The sequence below is a fragment of the Meriones unguiculatus genome, chromosome 17, assembly GCF_030254825.1.
Source record: "Meriones unguiculatus strain TT.TT164.6M chromosome 17, Bangor_MerUng_6.1, whole genome shotgun sequence".
Classification (NCBI taxonomy): Eukaryota; Metazoa; Chordata; class Mammalia; order Rodentia; family Muridae; genus Meriones; species Meriones unguiculatus.
In genome coordinates this window covers 97,749,599-97,765,532 of record NC_083364.1, presented here as the reverse complement: position 1 = coordinate 97,765,532, position 15,934 = coordinate 97,749,599, and the positions used below count along the sequence as shown (strand labels likewise).

General features: G+C 52.4%; 1 protein-coding gene across 11 annotated transcripts in view; it reads right to left on the bottom strand.

Annotated features, from left to right (window-relative positions):
• B3galt5 (beta-1,3-galactosyltransferase 5) overlaps positions 1–15,934 on the bottom strand; it is a 71,675-nt gene that overhangs the window by 28,971 nt on the left and 26,770 nt on the right. Inside the window, exon 3 of one of the 11 annotated variants that reach the window (XM_060370831.1) lies at positions 14,960–15,033. The exons of 9 other annotated variants lie outside the window; for them this stretch is intronic. The gene's annotated coding sequence lies outside the window, so the exon portion shown is untranslated. Of the gene's footprint in view, positions 1–500; positions 694–14,959; positions 15,034–15,934 lie in introns of those variants that run through there. One more of the 11 variants, XM_021651565.2, reaches the window with a different exon arrangement.

The following is a 15,934-nucleotide window of genomic DNA, read 5'->3' as shown; positions in this document are numbered from 1 at the left end:
ACAGCGACCCCCTCTCTCCCCCACCTCCGCCCCCAGAGAAAAGGTTGATTGCCCAGCCCCGGGCATGACCAGAATCATGGCAGCAGGGGACGTCAGCACCACCCCACCACCCCCATCCCCCACCCCCCACCCCCGCATTCCCCCCCCTCGGCTGTCACCGCTGGCTGAGCCGGGCAGTCCTGGGCCCACACTGCAGGAGCTGCTGCAGCAGGATGCTCCGAGTTGGTTTCAGAATTTGACTTGTTATTTTCTCTAGCTCGGGGTGTTCTTTGAACCATGCGCCGTGTCCATCTGATGTGTAATCCTCATGCCTGTGCGCTGTTACCCACCCAGAACTTCCTTCAGTGTCACATATACACACAAGTCTGCCAGTGAGCCCGAGCTTGCATCAAGCTCCGTGCCATCGCTGCCTCAATTTTACAGGAAGAACACATGGATGCCAGCCTGCCCTAGTGTCTCCAGGCCCGGTGCCTCCGCCCCCAGCCCCCTCAAGCCCTTACCGTCCTCCGGCTGGAGCTGAGGGGGGCTCAGGCGACTCAAAGGCTCTGTCCAGGCCGGGGCGGTCGCAGGCTGGACTGGCGCGTGCAGGTGGGAGGAGCGCGCGGCAATGCGCCCGGGGACCGTGATAGGTGCATGGTGGCGGCTGGAGGAGGCGGCTCGACTCTGCAGCACGGCCGCGAGTCAGAGCCTGGGCCCCTGGACCACAGAGCTGCCGACTGGCGCGAGCTGCGGAGCTGCGGAGCTGCGGAGAAGCAGCAGGAACCGGCTGCCAAGGTCCCGCCTCCCGAGCGAGCGCGCTGGCCGCAGCATCTTCCCTGGCACCAGCATTTGCACAGATCCTCCGAGGCTGCTGCTGGCTCCGCGCTCACTCCAGCCCTCCCGAGGGACAGTCTCCAAGTTAACTTTGAGTCTATTCCTGGTGCAGGCCAAGCAGCCGGGTCCCGCGTTTCCCAGACCCCAGAGACCACCGGAAGACAGGACTGCGTTCCCTCCCCGAGAGAAGGGGGCGGGGGCAGAGAAACAGAGACAGAGACAGAGAGAGGTGGTTCTCATAGGAAAGGTTTGTGCAAGGTCAAAGAGCCTCATTCAGGAAGAAGTGGCCACACTCTATTCACTTGGGCAACTATGAAGGTACGATTCATTTTCCCGTTTGGCAGATGTGGAAACTGAGGCACAGGAAAGTTAAGAGGCTGGGATGGGTAATGCGTCTGCCACAGGCCAGTGGATCGGAATATAGACATGTTGGTAGAACGGAGAAGGGAAAGAGGCTAGCTGGGAGAGCAGAAGACACCAGACCTTTCTCTGGCCTGAAAAAATGTCCATATATTTGTGTGCCTGTATGTACAAAACTGCACAGCTCTTTGCTGGCCGAGCACCTCGTTATTTGAGCGGCCCAACCCCAGCCACACAGTGGAATCTTTGGGGAGCTCTAAAGATGCGCCATGCACAGCTCCATCCCAGCAAGCCATGTCGGTTATTTCCGTGAGGTCCTGACTTCCCCGGCCTCAGAACGGTGCAGGCCTGTCGTTCGCACGCCATTGCTTTTACTCAAGTGCACTCCTGGATGAGGGGCTTGGAGCAAACACTTAGGAAGATGGGAGCCCACAGCCAGAACTCACAGAGAAGAGGTGGGGCTGTGGCTTGTGGGGACTGCAGTCTCTGTGGGAGAGGAAAGGAATTAGGAGATGCACCACCATCACCCGAGATCATTAAACTCCCACGCTGTTCTGTGCGTGCAGAAGCTGTCTCCTGGGGTAACGAGGGCCTGGTGCATAAGCAGGACCAGGCGTGCAGAGCCACCTGCAGCCAGGGACTGGACCACCCACAGGGTGCTGGCCACTGCCCTCCACGCCTGGCCTCGAAGCAGCCCCTCTCCCCACGTTTCCCACAGCTTCTCAGCCAACATCATCTTGGCTCTGACAGCTCATGGACCCAGTAACTCAAGGATGCAACCAGCACAGGAGAGCTTCATTCCTCTGTTTCTGTGTTTACTTAGCCTGCAAAATGGTGAGCTCCAGTCACATATTTCCTTACAGTGGACTTTGCTCAGATTCTCTCTGGCCTGGGGGGTGGCAGGGCTGGGGACCCCCTCTGAGGGCACAGCCTGGGTTGCAGGGTGCAAGGCAAATACCCCATGGAGAGCAAACTTGTCTGCAATGAAAACCACTATTCTAGTAGAAAGGTCAGGACCCAGTGACCCCCACGCAGCCCTGTAGAGGGTGGCCTGGGGGTATTTTGTTAAAGGAATAGAAACTTGCAGCTCCTATATAAACTCTCGACCCCTGTAACCTCACCGGCTTGATCTGCCCGATGACTATGCACTTCAGCGGTCACTCGTTTCTCTGGGTCTGTCTTCTGCACTCCAGGAGACTGTGGGGTTCACACCACATCCTAGTTAAAGCACCTGCCTAGCACGGGGAAGAGGAGCAAGCGACACTTGTTGGACCGACTGGTGAGATGAGGAGTGTCTGGTGGCAGTGGGGATGGCGAAGGCGCTGACCTCTCCACGGTGTGGCTGGCACTAACAGGGACAGACCAGTACCTTCTTCCACTGCTGACCTGGGCTTGGCCGGGGACACCGAGGAAGTCTGGCTTGCCCGCCTCTCACTGTCTTCAGAGAGCCTCAAGCAATGGCCGGCAGGGTATTCCCGGACTCCGAGCCCAGAACCTGGATGGGGCAGCCGCTGGCTGAAAGTCCCAGGACGCCAGAGATTCTGTGAGGCCTGGAAACTGTTCTCCCAGGGAAGCCGTTATCTTAATTACAATGACACTGCTGAAGGCTTTTCAGGCCCTCAGCAGCTCCCTGAACCATTAAACACAGCTGCCTAGTGGAGCAGCAAAAAGGTGGTTGAGACTGAAAGGTGGAGGATAAACTGCCGGCCGCAGCTCAGCGTGCCCGGGGTCAATTCTGGGTACCGCTGTCATGCTCACGGAGACCACTACCTGGGGACAGTGAATTCCTGTTCCACTAGGGGACACCATGCCCATGTGTGCCAGCGCTCCTCCACCTGGAGGGGTCACCAGTGGGTGGCCGCGTAGAAGAGGTTTCCACCCTCCCTTTGGCTACACTGGTTGCAGCCTTCCCCCCAGCAAGGCCAGGCTGAGGCCATTCACATCCGTTATGCTGGCAAGCGAGTGTGAGCAGGGGTTCCTCGTTGCCCAGCTGCAGCAGTCCACCCTCTGGGAGGCCAAAGAGTGGCCTTCTCTGGAGAGGAGGAGGGTCAGGTCAGTGGAGGAAGGCTGAGCCTGGAGGCCTCTGGAGGCCGGAACCTGCCAGCCTGCTGCCGTGGCTGCCGTGGTGCAGAACGGTCTGTGGATTCCACTGTCCTCCAGGGTTCACGCCTCATAAGCGGTTTTAGTCCCTTGGTGGCCTTGTTACTTGATGGCGCTGAGAGGGTGTGTCCTGGAAAGTGGGGGTGGGGGTGACACTCATTGTGTATCTGCACCCACCCACGTGTGCGCTCATGCACACTCCAGAGCTCTCGTCTCTTTTCTCAGCCACTCTCTACCTTATTTTTGAGAACAGTCTCCCCTTGAACCAGAAGGGCGCCATTTTGTGCTCACCGATGCTGAGCAAGTCCAAAACCTTCCCGTCTCCACCCACAGCAGAATCACTGAGGATCGCCGCCACCCCAGGCTGAGCACGGAGCATCTGACAGGTCCTCACGCACGCTCCTCGCCTGCCCGGCAGCTCCACAGCCCTTGTCTCCCGCCCTGGGATAAGACACCCTGACAGAATCAACCCGGAGGGGAAGCGGCGGTTGGCTCACAGTTCCAGGCTACAATCCATCAGTGCAGGAGTGACCCAGCAGTCGGAGCCAGCCCCTGACAGGCTCTGGCTGCTGAGCTGACAGCTTGCTGCTTGGTGACAAGAGCTGAGGACACTCTGGGTCCCAGCTTCCTGCCTCAGCAGGGACCTGAAGCTGCCATTCCCTTCACGGGAGCTGAGAGCAATGAGGCGCACGCTAGTGTTCAGAAGGCTTCCTCACTTCCATCGTGCAGGCTACCCTGTGCCTCCCACAGTGGGAGCACCCACCCCGCTTATCTTAATCAAGACAAGCCCTGCAGACACAGCCACGGACCAACTTGATCCAGAAGATCCCCCAAGGCTCTGCCCAGGGGATTGCAGATTGTGTCAAGTTAACAAAGGTAAGTGTCACACTCAGATTTTACTTTTAGCCTGTGGGCTAGCTGTCCACACAAAACACCATGCTTGGCCTCTGACATCTGCAGCAGGTTCTAGAAACCTAAGCTTGCCTTTCAAGTCGAAAGTCTTCCAAACTAAAATTCATCCAGAATCTGAGGACAGAAGTTCTAGGCCCGGGAGAGGCCGCGCTGATGGGAACGTAAGACTCCAGCCACCTGTCTGCAACCTTCCCACTCTGGAAACCAGCTCTAGCCCCGGAAATCAGCTCTAGCCCCCAGTACACCAGGTCCCAGCTCTGGGCCATGCGAGGCCTGTGGAATGATGGTGCCTCGGAAAGCTGGGAGTCTCCTGGGGCCTTGCACTTGACTTGGCTAACACGTAACGTTTCTTTGCTGTTGCTCATGTCTGCCTCTCTTACCAGGTGACATTCTATGGGCAGGAAGCAGCACTGTCTCTGATGTCACTGATGTCACTTCCCCTGCTGCTGTCAGTGCAGTACCTGATGTGATGGTTAGCAGAGACGGTCAGCCCTATGTAAGCTAGGGTTACCTGGGAAGGGTGGACAGTGAGGGACTGTCCAGGCCAGGGCAGCCTGTTGCTTATCTGGGAAGGATTGTTGTGACTACGTTGACTGAGAATACTCACTACTATGGGCCGCAGCATCCACGAGGCACAAGATTTGAACTGTGAGAGTGGAGGAAGAGCCTACAAGGTGGCTCAGCTAGTCGTAAATGTGCTTGTCTGATTGGAGCCGCATGGAAGAACAAGGAGTCTCCCAAAAGTCATCCTTTGACGTCCACACACACTAGTGCTATGCCACATGTGACCAACACACACACAGACACACACACACAAACAAGATCAAAGTGATGTTTACACAGTGCTATGTTGAGAATTTAGGTTTCTGTGAAAACACAGAAATGTTCTGTGAATCTTTGTTTTAACCCAAGGTATAGAACAGGGGGCTCCTTCAGATTGTCCACAGCAGCTGACTGATTTGCCTCATGCTCTAGCTAGGGAGTGATTTTACCAGTGGAAGATAGTTTCTGCAAGTGTATGATAAACGCTAGAGCCCCAAGAGGAGCTGTGGAGGTGGCATCTGCTGCTGCCCTGCTCCTGCTCCTCCTGCTCCTCCTGCTCCTGCTGCTCCTCCTGCTGCTCCTGCTGCTCCTGCTGCTCCTGCTGCTCCTGCTGCTCCTGCTGCTCCTCCTGCTGCTCCTGCTGCTCCTGCTGCTCCTGCTGCTCCTCCTGCTCCTGCTGCTCCTCCTGCTCCTCCTGCTCCTCCTGCTCCTCCTGCTCCCTCCTGCTCCTCCTGCTCCTGCTGCTCCTGCTGCTCCTCCTGCTCCTCCTGCTCCTCCTGCTCCTCCTGCTGCTCCTGCTGTTCCCCTGCTGCTGCTCCTCCTGCTCTCCTCCTGCTCCCTGCTGCTCCTCCTGCTCCTCCTGCTGCTCCTGCTGCTCCTCCTGCTCTCCTGCTCCCCTCCTGCTCCCTGCTGCTCCTCCTGCTCTCCTGCTCCCCTCCTGCTCCCCTCCTGCTCCCTGCTGCTCCTCCTGCTCCCCTCCTGCTCCCCTCCTGCTCCCTCCTGCTCCCCTCCTGCTCTCCTGCTCCTCCTGCTCCTCCTGCTCCACCTGCTCCTCCTGCTCCCCTGCTCCTCCTGCTCCCCTGCTCCTCCTGCTCCTCCTGCTGCTCCTGCTGTTCCCCTCTGCTGCTCCTCCTGCTCCTGCTGTTCCTCCTGCTCCCCTCCTGCTCCCCTGCTCCTCCTGCTCCCCTGCTCCTCCTGCTCCCCTCCTGCTCCCTGCTGCTCTCCTGCTTCCCTCCTGCTCCCTGCTGCTCCCCTCCTGCTCTCCTGCTCCTCCTGCTCCCCTGGTCCTCCTCCTGCTCTCCTCCTGCTCCTCCTGCTCCCCTGCTCCTGCTGTTGTTCCTGCTGCTCCAAAGAACGACAATCCTAAATACAGGAAGTAGTTTAAGGAGATTGACGCCCCCTTTCCTTTCCAACCTTCTTTCTCTCCTTCCTTGTGTTGGTGGGTTGGGAAGGATAGAGGTGGTGTGGGAGGTACCGACGGCCCGGCTACACAGTGGAGAAAGGAAGCTGAGTGTACACATGTGACTATTGTCTTCACTGGGGGCATGACACAGCCTCGAGCTCCTGAAACTGGTTCCCCATGATGACAAACTATAACTTGGAACTGTAAGCCAAGTAAGGCCTCCCTCCATTAAGTTGCTTTTGCCATGGGTAGCCGAAATGACGGAGTAGGAAGCACACCGGATGAGTGGTGAGCCCCGCGTGTCCTGAGCAGTCCACATACTGCTGCTGCCATCCCAGTGTGTGTCACTTCATACTTGGCTTTTAGAACACAGCTGACACCATCAGCGGTGACTCAGGGAACAGGGGTCCACAGGATACCTCTCTTCCTGAGTACAAGCACACAAAAGGTGCTCCCCACTGGTCTTTTCTCTTTCAGGAGAGAGGATGTGAACCCCAATTCTTTATGACAGTGTGGACCAGGGCTGCAGGCTGGCTAAGTGGGTAACGTGCCTTCTACGCAAGCGTGAGGTCCTGAGCTCAGCTCCTCAGCAGCCAAGTAAAAAGCGGGGTGTCCTGCCTCTGCGTCGCCACAGACAGGCAGATACCGGAAGCTCCCTGACCCCTGCCAGCCCCGTGCCTCACTGAGCTCCGGGTTCCCTGGGAGACATTCTCTCAAAGGGAGGTGGGGAGATGGGGAAGAGACCCAACTGCATCCTCCCTCTGGTCTACACACGTGAGCACACCTGAGCTGGTAAACGCACACACATATAAACATGCACCTTGCCAAGACGTACACACACTCACACACACACACACTAAGAACTAACTACTTTTTTCTCTGGCACTAATGGTGGGGCATACACATAAAGAGAACAGAAGTTTGGAGAGATGAGGCTTACCTCTAGCTGTCAATCAGATCCAAGGGTTGCCTAGTTCTACAGAACCCTCTAGAAGCAGAATTGAACAGCCTACAGCTGGAGCAATTAAGAAGAAAGCAGGAAGAAGCACCATTCCAAAATGACAAGCTGTTCCTTTGAAGATACAGCAGCCTCTACATCTGTCAAGCTGCCCTCAGTTAGAAGCCACACCCTTACCCCAGCCCCTCCTGGAGCGTCCACCGCCCTCTCCAGAACTCTTTCTTCAGAGACACACTGGTCACAAAAAGCTGCCTGCTCTTGCCAGGTGAGCTGCTGACAACAGAGCAAGCCCGTGTCCAGGGAGTTAAAGAGGCATTTGGGGATTCTGCAGACAGCTGGCAAAGAGGTCTGCACTGGGGGCACTTGTCTGAAGTATACCAATTCCCTATTGGCTTCATACATTGAGCTACTTTTTAAGGATGAGAACTTGAGTTTGAACCCCAAAACTCCTAACAAAGAAAATTTTAAAAATTTAAAAAGCCAAACATAATAACGCATGCTTGTGATACCACCTTTGGGGGTAGGGGTTACAGACACACACACACATACATATGTACACTTACATGATAGTCTATCTTCCTCAGGAACACAGAGCAGCAGGAAGAAGACCAGCGTGGCAGCCAGCAGCCTTCCCAACGAGGAACAGGATTCACACAGGGACAGCTCAGCACAGAATGACGGGTAGACGCTAGAGAGTTCAGCGGGACTCTATCCACTGCTCTCTGTTTAAAGGCTAGAAGCTCTCATTTTTATATAATGTGTGTGGATTTGGAACAAGCTAGCTGAGGAGGCCTTTGCTCAGCAGGCAGCAGGAATAGCATCTGTCCTTCCCACCACTCTGGGCCACAGGACAGGCTCATAACCTTCTACACTGGTCAGAGACCCCTGTGCAAAATGCAGAAAGGAAGCCACAGGAAGAGGAAGCCCAAACAGCTTGTCACCCCAGTGTCCAGGCACCTCCTGCTGCCTTCAGACAGTCCTCTGTGGCTGGTCCACGTAGTAGGGCACAGGGAGACGCTGGACAAGAGGTTTGTCGTCAGCTCTCTGAAAAGGCTGGGATGGCAAACCAACAAAAGCTTGCAAGAACAGTGACGCCTGACATCAGTAAAGAACATGAGGCAGTGAAGGGGCCGCAAGGCATCACTTCGTAAAACCAGCACACATGCGTGAAAATCGTGGGGAAGAGCCTCGAACTCATTGACACAGGAGACAACTTCCTGAGCAGAACACCAACAGCTCAGGCTCCAAGACCAACAATCAATAAATGGGACCTCATGAAACTGAAAAGCTTCTCTAAAGCAAAGGACACTCATCAGAACAAAACTACTGCCTCCAGATTGGGAAAGAATCTTTACCAACAGAGGGCTAATACTGAGAATATATAAAGAACTCAAGAAGTTAAACAGCAACAAATTAGTAAGCCAGTTAAAACATGGGATACAAAGCTAAACAGAATTCTCAATAGAGGAATATCGAATGGCAGAGAAACACTTAAAGAAATGTTCAACGTCCTTAGTCATCAGGGAAATTCAAATCAAAATGACCCTTAGATTTCACCTGACACCTATCAGAATGGCTAAGATCAAAAACTCAAGTGACAACACATGCTGGAGAGAATATGGAGAAAGGGGAACCCTCCTCCATTGCTGGTGGGAATGTAAACTTGTACAACCACTTTGGAAATTAATCTGGCGCTTTCTCAGAAAATTAGGAATAGTGCTACCTCAAGATCCAGTTTACCATTCCTAGGTATATATCCAAAAGATACTCAAGTATACAGCAAGGACATTTGCTCAACCATGTTCTTAGCAGCTTTATTTGCAATAGCCAGAATCTGGAAACCGCCTAGATGCCCCTCAATTGAGGAATGGATACAGAAATTGTGGTATTTTTACACACTGGAATACTATTCAGCAATTAAAATCAAGGAAATCATGAAATTTGCAGGCAAATGGTAGGAACTAGAAAAGATTGTCCTAAGTGAGGTATCCCAGAAGCAGAAAGACACACAGGATATATACTCACTCATAAGTGGATATTAGACATATAATATAGGAGAAACCTACTAAAATCTGTACACCTAAGGAAGCTAATCAAGAAGGAGGACTCTGGGTAAGATACTCAATCCTCCTTCAGAAAGGCAAAGAGGATGGATATCAGAAAAGGGAGAAAACAGGGAACAGGACAAGAGCCTACCACAGAGGACCTCTGAAAGACTCTACCCTACAGGGTATCAAAGCAGATGCTGAGACTTATAGCCAAACTTTGGGCAGAGTGCAGGAAATCTTATGAAAGAAGGGGGAGGCAAAAATACCCAGAGAGGACAGGAGCTCCACAAGGAGAGCAACAAAACCAAAAAATCTGGGCCCAGGGGTGTTTTCTGTGACTGATACTCCAACCAAGGACCATTCATGGAGATAACCTAGAACTCCTGCACAGATGTAGCCCATGGCAGTTCAGTGTCGAATTGTGTTCCCTAGTAATGGGAACAGGGACTGTCTCTGACATGGACTGGCCTGCTCTTTGATCACCTCCCTCTCAGAGGGGTTCAGCCTTACCAGGCCACAGAGGAAGACAATGCAGCCAGTCCTGATGAGACCTGATAGACTAGGATCAGAAGGAAGGGGAAGAGGACCTCCCCTATCAATGGACTGGGGGAGGGGCATGGGTGGAGAAGAGGGAGGGAGGGTGGTATTGGGAGGGGATGGGAGAGGAAGCTACAGGTGGGATACAAAGTGAATAAACTATAATTAATAAAAATTAAAAAATAAAAATAATAATAAAATATTAAGGAATGAAGAGCAAAATGACCCTCTGAAGATCCGCCATCACCTACCAGAAAGCTGCAGCTTTCAAAGTCCTGTACCCCGCACAGCCTCTGAGAGCCCCCACAGAGAGTGGGCAGAATGTATTATTTACACCTGAAACTGAGTTCCGCTGATGACTGAGCGTGTGGTCTCCTGTTACCTCCAAACGCAAGCCTTCCACGTGTTAGCTGCCCCTCGGGACGGGGGGAGGAGAAGGTGGCGGGCCAGGGCCAAGCCCTCTGGGTTCTCCCCCCTCACTCTGCCAGGTTAGTGTCCTGAAGTGGCTGTGTGCACCACAAATAAATAAATGCAATTTGGTGAATACAAATAATACTGAGGTGGGAAGACCACTTTCTGTGGCCATGTTGAGTAAAGCCTGGAAAAAAGAACCAGGGCCATTCGGAAGACGTGTTTGAGTGCCTTTTTAAAGCAAAGATATTAAGCATCCTTCTTAGTTACTGTAATAACTCTGTCAATCCCAGGATTGGCATATTAACCACTTCCTTCCCACTGTGCTCCTGTAAAGCAGAGGGTATTTGCAGATGAGAGAAACGAGACACGGGGAGGTCAAAGCTCTGGCCCAGGTAAAGCATAGTAGAAACAGGGAATGAATAGTGCAATGCTTTATCAGCACACTTAATTCACCCTTCACACTTTCTAAAAAAGATTTATTTTTATTCTTCGTGTGTTGGTGTCAGCCTGCATGTGTGTTGTGTGTTTCGTGTACCACATAAAAGATTTATTTTTATCCACTTATAAGTGAGTATATACTATGTGTCTCTTTCTGCTTCTGGGATACCTCACTCAGGGATGATCTTTTCTAGTTCCATCCATTTGCCTGCAAATTTCATGATTTCCTTGTTTTTCATAGTGTATATGTACCTAATTTCTGTATCCATTCTTTGGTTGAGGGACATCTGGGTTGTTTCCAGCTTCTGGCTATTACAAATATAGCTGCTACGAACATGTTTGAGCAAATGTCCTTGCTGTAGACTTGAACCTCTTTTGGATATATGCCCAGGAGTGGTATAGCTGGATCCTGAGGCAGAGCTAGTCCCAATTTTCTGAGAAAGCGCCAGATTGATTTCCAAAGTGGTTGTACAAGTTTACATTCCCACCAGCAATGGAAGAGGGTCCCCTTTCTTCAGCATGTGTTGTCACTTGAGTTTTTGATCTTAGCCATTCTGATAGGTGTCAGGTAAAATCTAAGGGTCATTTTGATTTGCATTTCGAGGATAACTAAGGATATTGAGCATTTCTTTAAGTGTTTCTCTGCCATTCGGTGTTCCTCTGTTGAAAATTCTCTGTACCCCATTTTTAATTGGATTACTTGGTTTGTCGATATTTAACCTCTTGAGTTCTTTATATATTCTGGAAATTAACCCAGTGGGTATTATCCATATAATATAGGATAAACATAATAAAATCTATAGTCCTAAAGAAGCTAAACAACAAGGAGGACCTAAGGGAAGATGCGTACGTAATCCTCATTCAGAAGGGCAAACAGGATAAACATCAGAAGTAGGAGAAGACAGGGAACAGGACAAGAGCCTTCCACAGAAGACCTCTGAAATACCCAGCAGGGTATTAAAGCAGATGCTGAGACTCATAGCCAAACTTTGGGAAAAGTACCGGTAATCTTACGGAAGAAGGTGGAGATAGAAAAACCTAGAGAGGACAGGAGCTCAACAAGAAAACCAACAGGGCCAAGAAATCTGAGCTCAGGAGGTCCTGCAGAGACTGATGAGTCAACCAAGGACCCTGCATGGAGGGGACCTAGACCCCTCTGCTCAGATGTAGCCCATGGGCAGCTCAGTCTCAATGTGGGTTTCTTAGTAAGGGGAGCAGGAGCAGTCATTGGCATGAACTTGGTTGACTGCCCTTTGATCACCTCCCCCTGGCAAGGTGGCCTTCCTAGGCCACAGAGGAAGAGGATCCAGGCAGTCCTGATGAGACCTGATAGGCTAGGGTCAGATAGAAGGGAAGGAGAACCTCCCCTATCAGTGGACTAAGGGAGGGACATAAGGTGGGAAGAGGGAGGAAGGGTGGGACCGGGAGGAGATGAGGGAGGGGGCTACAGCCAGGATACAAAGTGAATAAACTGTAATAAATAATAATAACAATAAATAAAAAGATCTATTTTTACTCTCCGTGTACTGGTGTGGGCCTGCATGTGTGTACACGCACCACATACGTGCAGGCACCTACCGATACCAGAAGTGGGAGTCACAACCCCAGCTCCAGACTGGAGTTACAGGCAGCTGTGAGCTGTCTTGAGGTGCTGGGAACTAAACCCTGGTTCTTGTAAGATCAGCAGTAGTTCTTAACCACTGAGCCGTCCTTCCAGGCTCCCTCCCTCGCCTGAAGTCTCCAGTGAGGGAAGGGAAGTCAGCCTGGAGGGGTGGTAGAGGTCAGCAGCATAGATTCACTTCAAAGCGAACAAACTCGAAAGCCATAATTAACTGCTAAGCCAGAATGCAGATGAGACACCGTTAAAAACAGAGCTAATCGCCCTACTTTCATCTGAGGCAAGATATCAGAAATAGGATAAATAAGAAAATTTTAACGAGAGAGTAGAAAAGTGGAAGATGAAGGCAGAAGACACTTGGCTTCTTTTCCACGGTCAGGAGTTGCCCACACCAGGTGGCCCAAGGGCCTTCCACTTCCACAGACTCTCAGGGCCGCCTTCAAGGCCAGCCTAAATGTGCTGTGACAGTATTTACAATGGCCTGATCCCAGCTGTTAAAACTATAGTCAGCAAAATGTGCACAACCAGGAGCACGGCTCCCTGGCTAAGAGCATGTCCTGCTCTCTCCAGGGCCAGAGCTCAGCTCCCAGCTCCTTCATGTCACTCCCAACCATCTACAATTCCGGTCCAGGGATCCACACCCTCTTCTGACCTCCATGGACACCAAGTGTGCATGGACACACAGTCAGGCAAATACACACGTAAAACACAAGTATAATTTTAATGCAAAATGGTAAACAAGGTTTCGTGTCCTGACTACCAAGGAGAATCTACAGTTTGGGGGAGTGTGTGTGTGTGTGTGTGTGTGTGTGCATGTGTTGTATGTGTTTATGTGTGTGTGCAGACTTAGGTGTCTGGTACTAGTGCACATGTGTGCCAAGACAAGGTATTTTCCTCTGTAGATAGATGATAGATAAATACATAGATATCTACATAGATAGATGATTGATAGAGCTAGATCATAGACAGATATATAGATAGATCGATAGATAGATGACAGTTATAGAGGATAGATACATAGATACATAGGCAGGAAGACAGACAGATATACAGATATATAGGTAAGGATATGGTGAGGAAACAGTGTACCCTCACTGAACCCAGAGCTCATTGGTTGCATAAACTCTCTGGCCAGGGACCCTGGCACCCTCCTGTCCCTGATCTCCCCAGTGCTGGGATCACAGATGTGTGGCCAAACCCACCGTTTACTTGGGTTCTAGGGATCTGAACACAGAACCTTATGCTTGCTCGGCTGAATATCACCAGGCTGAGACCTGAAGCAGGGACCAAGCCTGAGAGGGCGTGTCCTGGACAGAGCAGCCCGAGAGGGCGTGTCCTGGGGCGGAGCAACCTGAAGGGGCGTGTCCTGGGAAGCAGCCCGAGAGGGCGTGTTCTGGGGCGGAGCAGCCTGAAGGGGCGTGTCCTGGGCGGAGCAGTCTGGGATGTAGGGCTGTGGGACTAAGGATGTAGCTGGTTGACACCCTGCTGGCCTAACACGCAAAGCACGGGTCCCATCCCCACTACACACAACCAAGTGTGGTGCTGTACTTGGGAGGAGGAGGCTGGAGGGTCAGGAGTTCAAGGTCATCTTCAGCTACACAGTAAGTTCAACGCCAGCCTGGGACACAAGAGACCATACCCCAAAAATCCCAAAAATCGAAGAGGGAATGGATTAAGGATTACAGCGAGATCAAGTCGGCTATAAAATCCAGCCTTCCTTGTGTCTCACCACACCCAATGGCCCAGCACAGCACTCTGCAGAGCCATGGCCCACCCCACCCCACCTCATCCCATCCCCCACCTCGTCCCACCCTGCCCCACCTCATCCCATCCCCCATCCCACCATGCCCCACCCCACCCCACTTCATCCCATCCTCCACCCACCCTACCCCTTGTCCCACCTCATCCCATGCCCACCTCAGCATACCCCACCCCACACCATGCCCTACCCCACACCATGCCTCACCCCACACCATGCCTCACCCCACACAATGCCTCATCCCACACCATACCTCACCCCACCATGCCCCACCCCACCATACCCCACCCCACACCATGCCCCACCCCACCCCACACCATGCCCCACCCCACACCATGACTCACCCCACCCCACACCATGACTCACCCCACACCATGCCCCACCTCACCCCACCCATGTCCCACCCATGCCCCACTCTACCCCACCATGCCCTCAGGGATGCAGTCCTTGGACCTCTTAGCACAAAGTGCTGTGAGCTGAATGAGCTCTCATTCTTCGTAAGTTCCTAGTCTGTATTTGGCTCTATCAGCAGAGAACAGAGACAAGCCCAAATTCTAACTGCCCTCCTCTTGATGGATCCTGATCCTGGTTACCACCGTGGCTCAGGGGGACATGCAGGCCTGGCCTCTCAGTCCCCTCCCTCAAGACACACACCTACTGACGGCATCTCCTTGGAGCCCGAGCTTGCTAAGGACACCTCACAGCGGCTCTGCATCCATGTGGAACCTCTGACCTTTGCCAAGTCGACATTGGACAGATGACAGGGAGAGGCAGAAGAGCAGGAGACATGAGGTACCATGTGGTTTTCACTTTGTGCCACCCCACAGCGAGTATCTACCTACCCTCCCCACCCACCCCTCTGGCTAAGGCGTGACAGAGCCGTGTGGACAGGAAAGGGTATGCACAAAAAGAGGGTCACATGCAGGGGAAACAGCTCAAGTTCAGCTGGAGTGGCGCTGCAGACAGTTCTGCGGCCGATTGGAAGCCCAGGTGGTGTAGGCTGGGTTTGGGGGTGACACAAGCAAGCCATGCGTCTCCACATCATTTTGGTCATTACCTGGTAACAGTCCAGATTTGGGGTAGCACTTCCATCTGTCTGACTGCTGACTTCACACTAGACATGGAGAAAAGCTGGGAAACAGAGTGGGCATCTGAGCTGCTGTTTCTTGCCCTGATTAGCTGTTGAAAACAAGTACAATGACTGTTCGCCAGCACCTTCTATGGGGGCCTCATATAGACAAGCTAACATCCTTGTGGGGCCCGGTCCCCACACCACCACACAGTATGCATCCCGTGGATAAACTATCCGCGTAACTCAGACGCTACGTGGCTGAGGCGCCTGTTTAGCTTATCAAAGCAGACCCGGCCTTCACCTGCGGCAGGGTAAAGCTGGTATGCCCCTCCTGCCACCCCCAAACCCTCCAGCCACAGGCTGGTCTGCTGTCCCCCACCCCCTGAGGCTCTATCCTCTATCACCCAGGCATCCTGGCTCCTGCCCCTCTCTTCCCCTCCCCCTCTCCTCACATGGCTCAGGGGCACCATCACTCTGGATTCCCACAGATGCCCTGTTCTGACTCTGTACCCCTTTTATCTACAATAAACTTTCCCCTCCACCACACCCAGGAGCAGCCCTGTCCTTTCCTCTCCTTTTTACTTCTTTCTTTCACCGGCCACCAAAGAAGAACACATGACTCCATTTTTCTTTTTAGTTAAACTTTGAGCATGTAAACGTCAACTTTTGATTGTTTGATTTGTTCTTCCTCAATAATCTTGTGAATTATACATTGCAAATTGTTTCCACTGTTCTGAGAATTAACTGAGCATAAAATGTGTCTCGGTGTGTTAACTGTCTGACCGTAAGCCTATAACATGTACTTTTCCCATGATCATAAAAGTAACTGCAAAGTTCTGCATTTTCGCCTTAAAACAGCCTTTCTGTTTCAGGTCTGGGCTGGCTGCTCTCATTCTCTTGCTCCTAAGGAGAGTGTAAGTCTGGCCCAGCCATAAAAATAAATTTTTGCCTTGTAACATC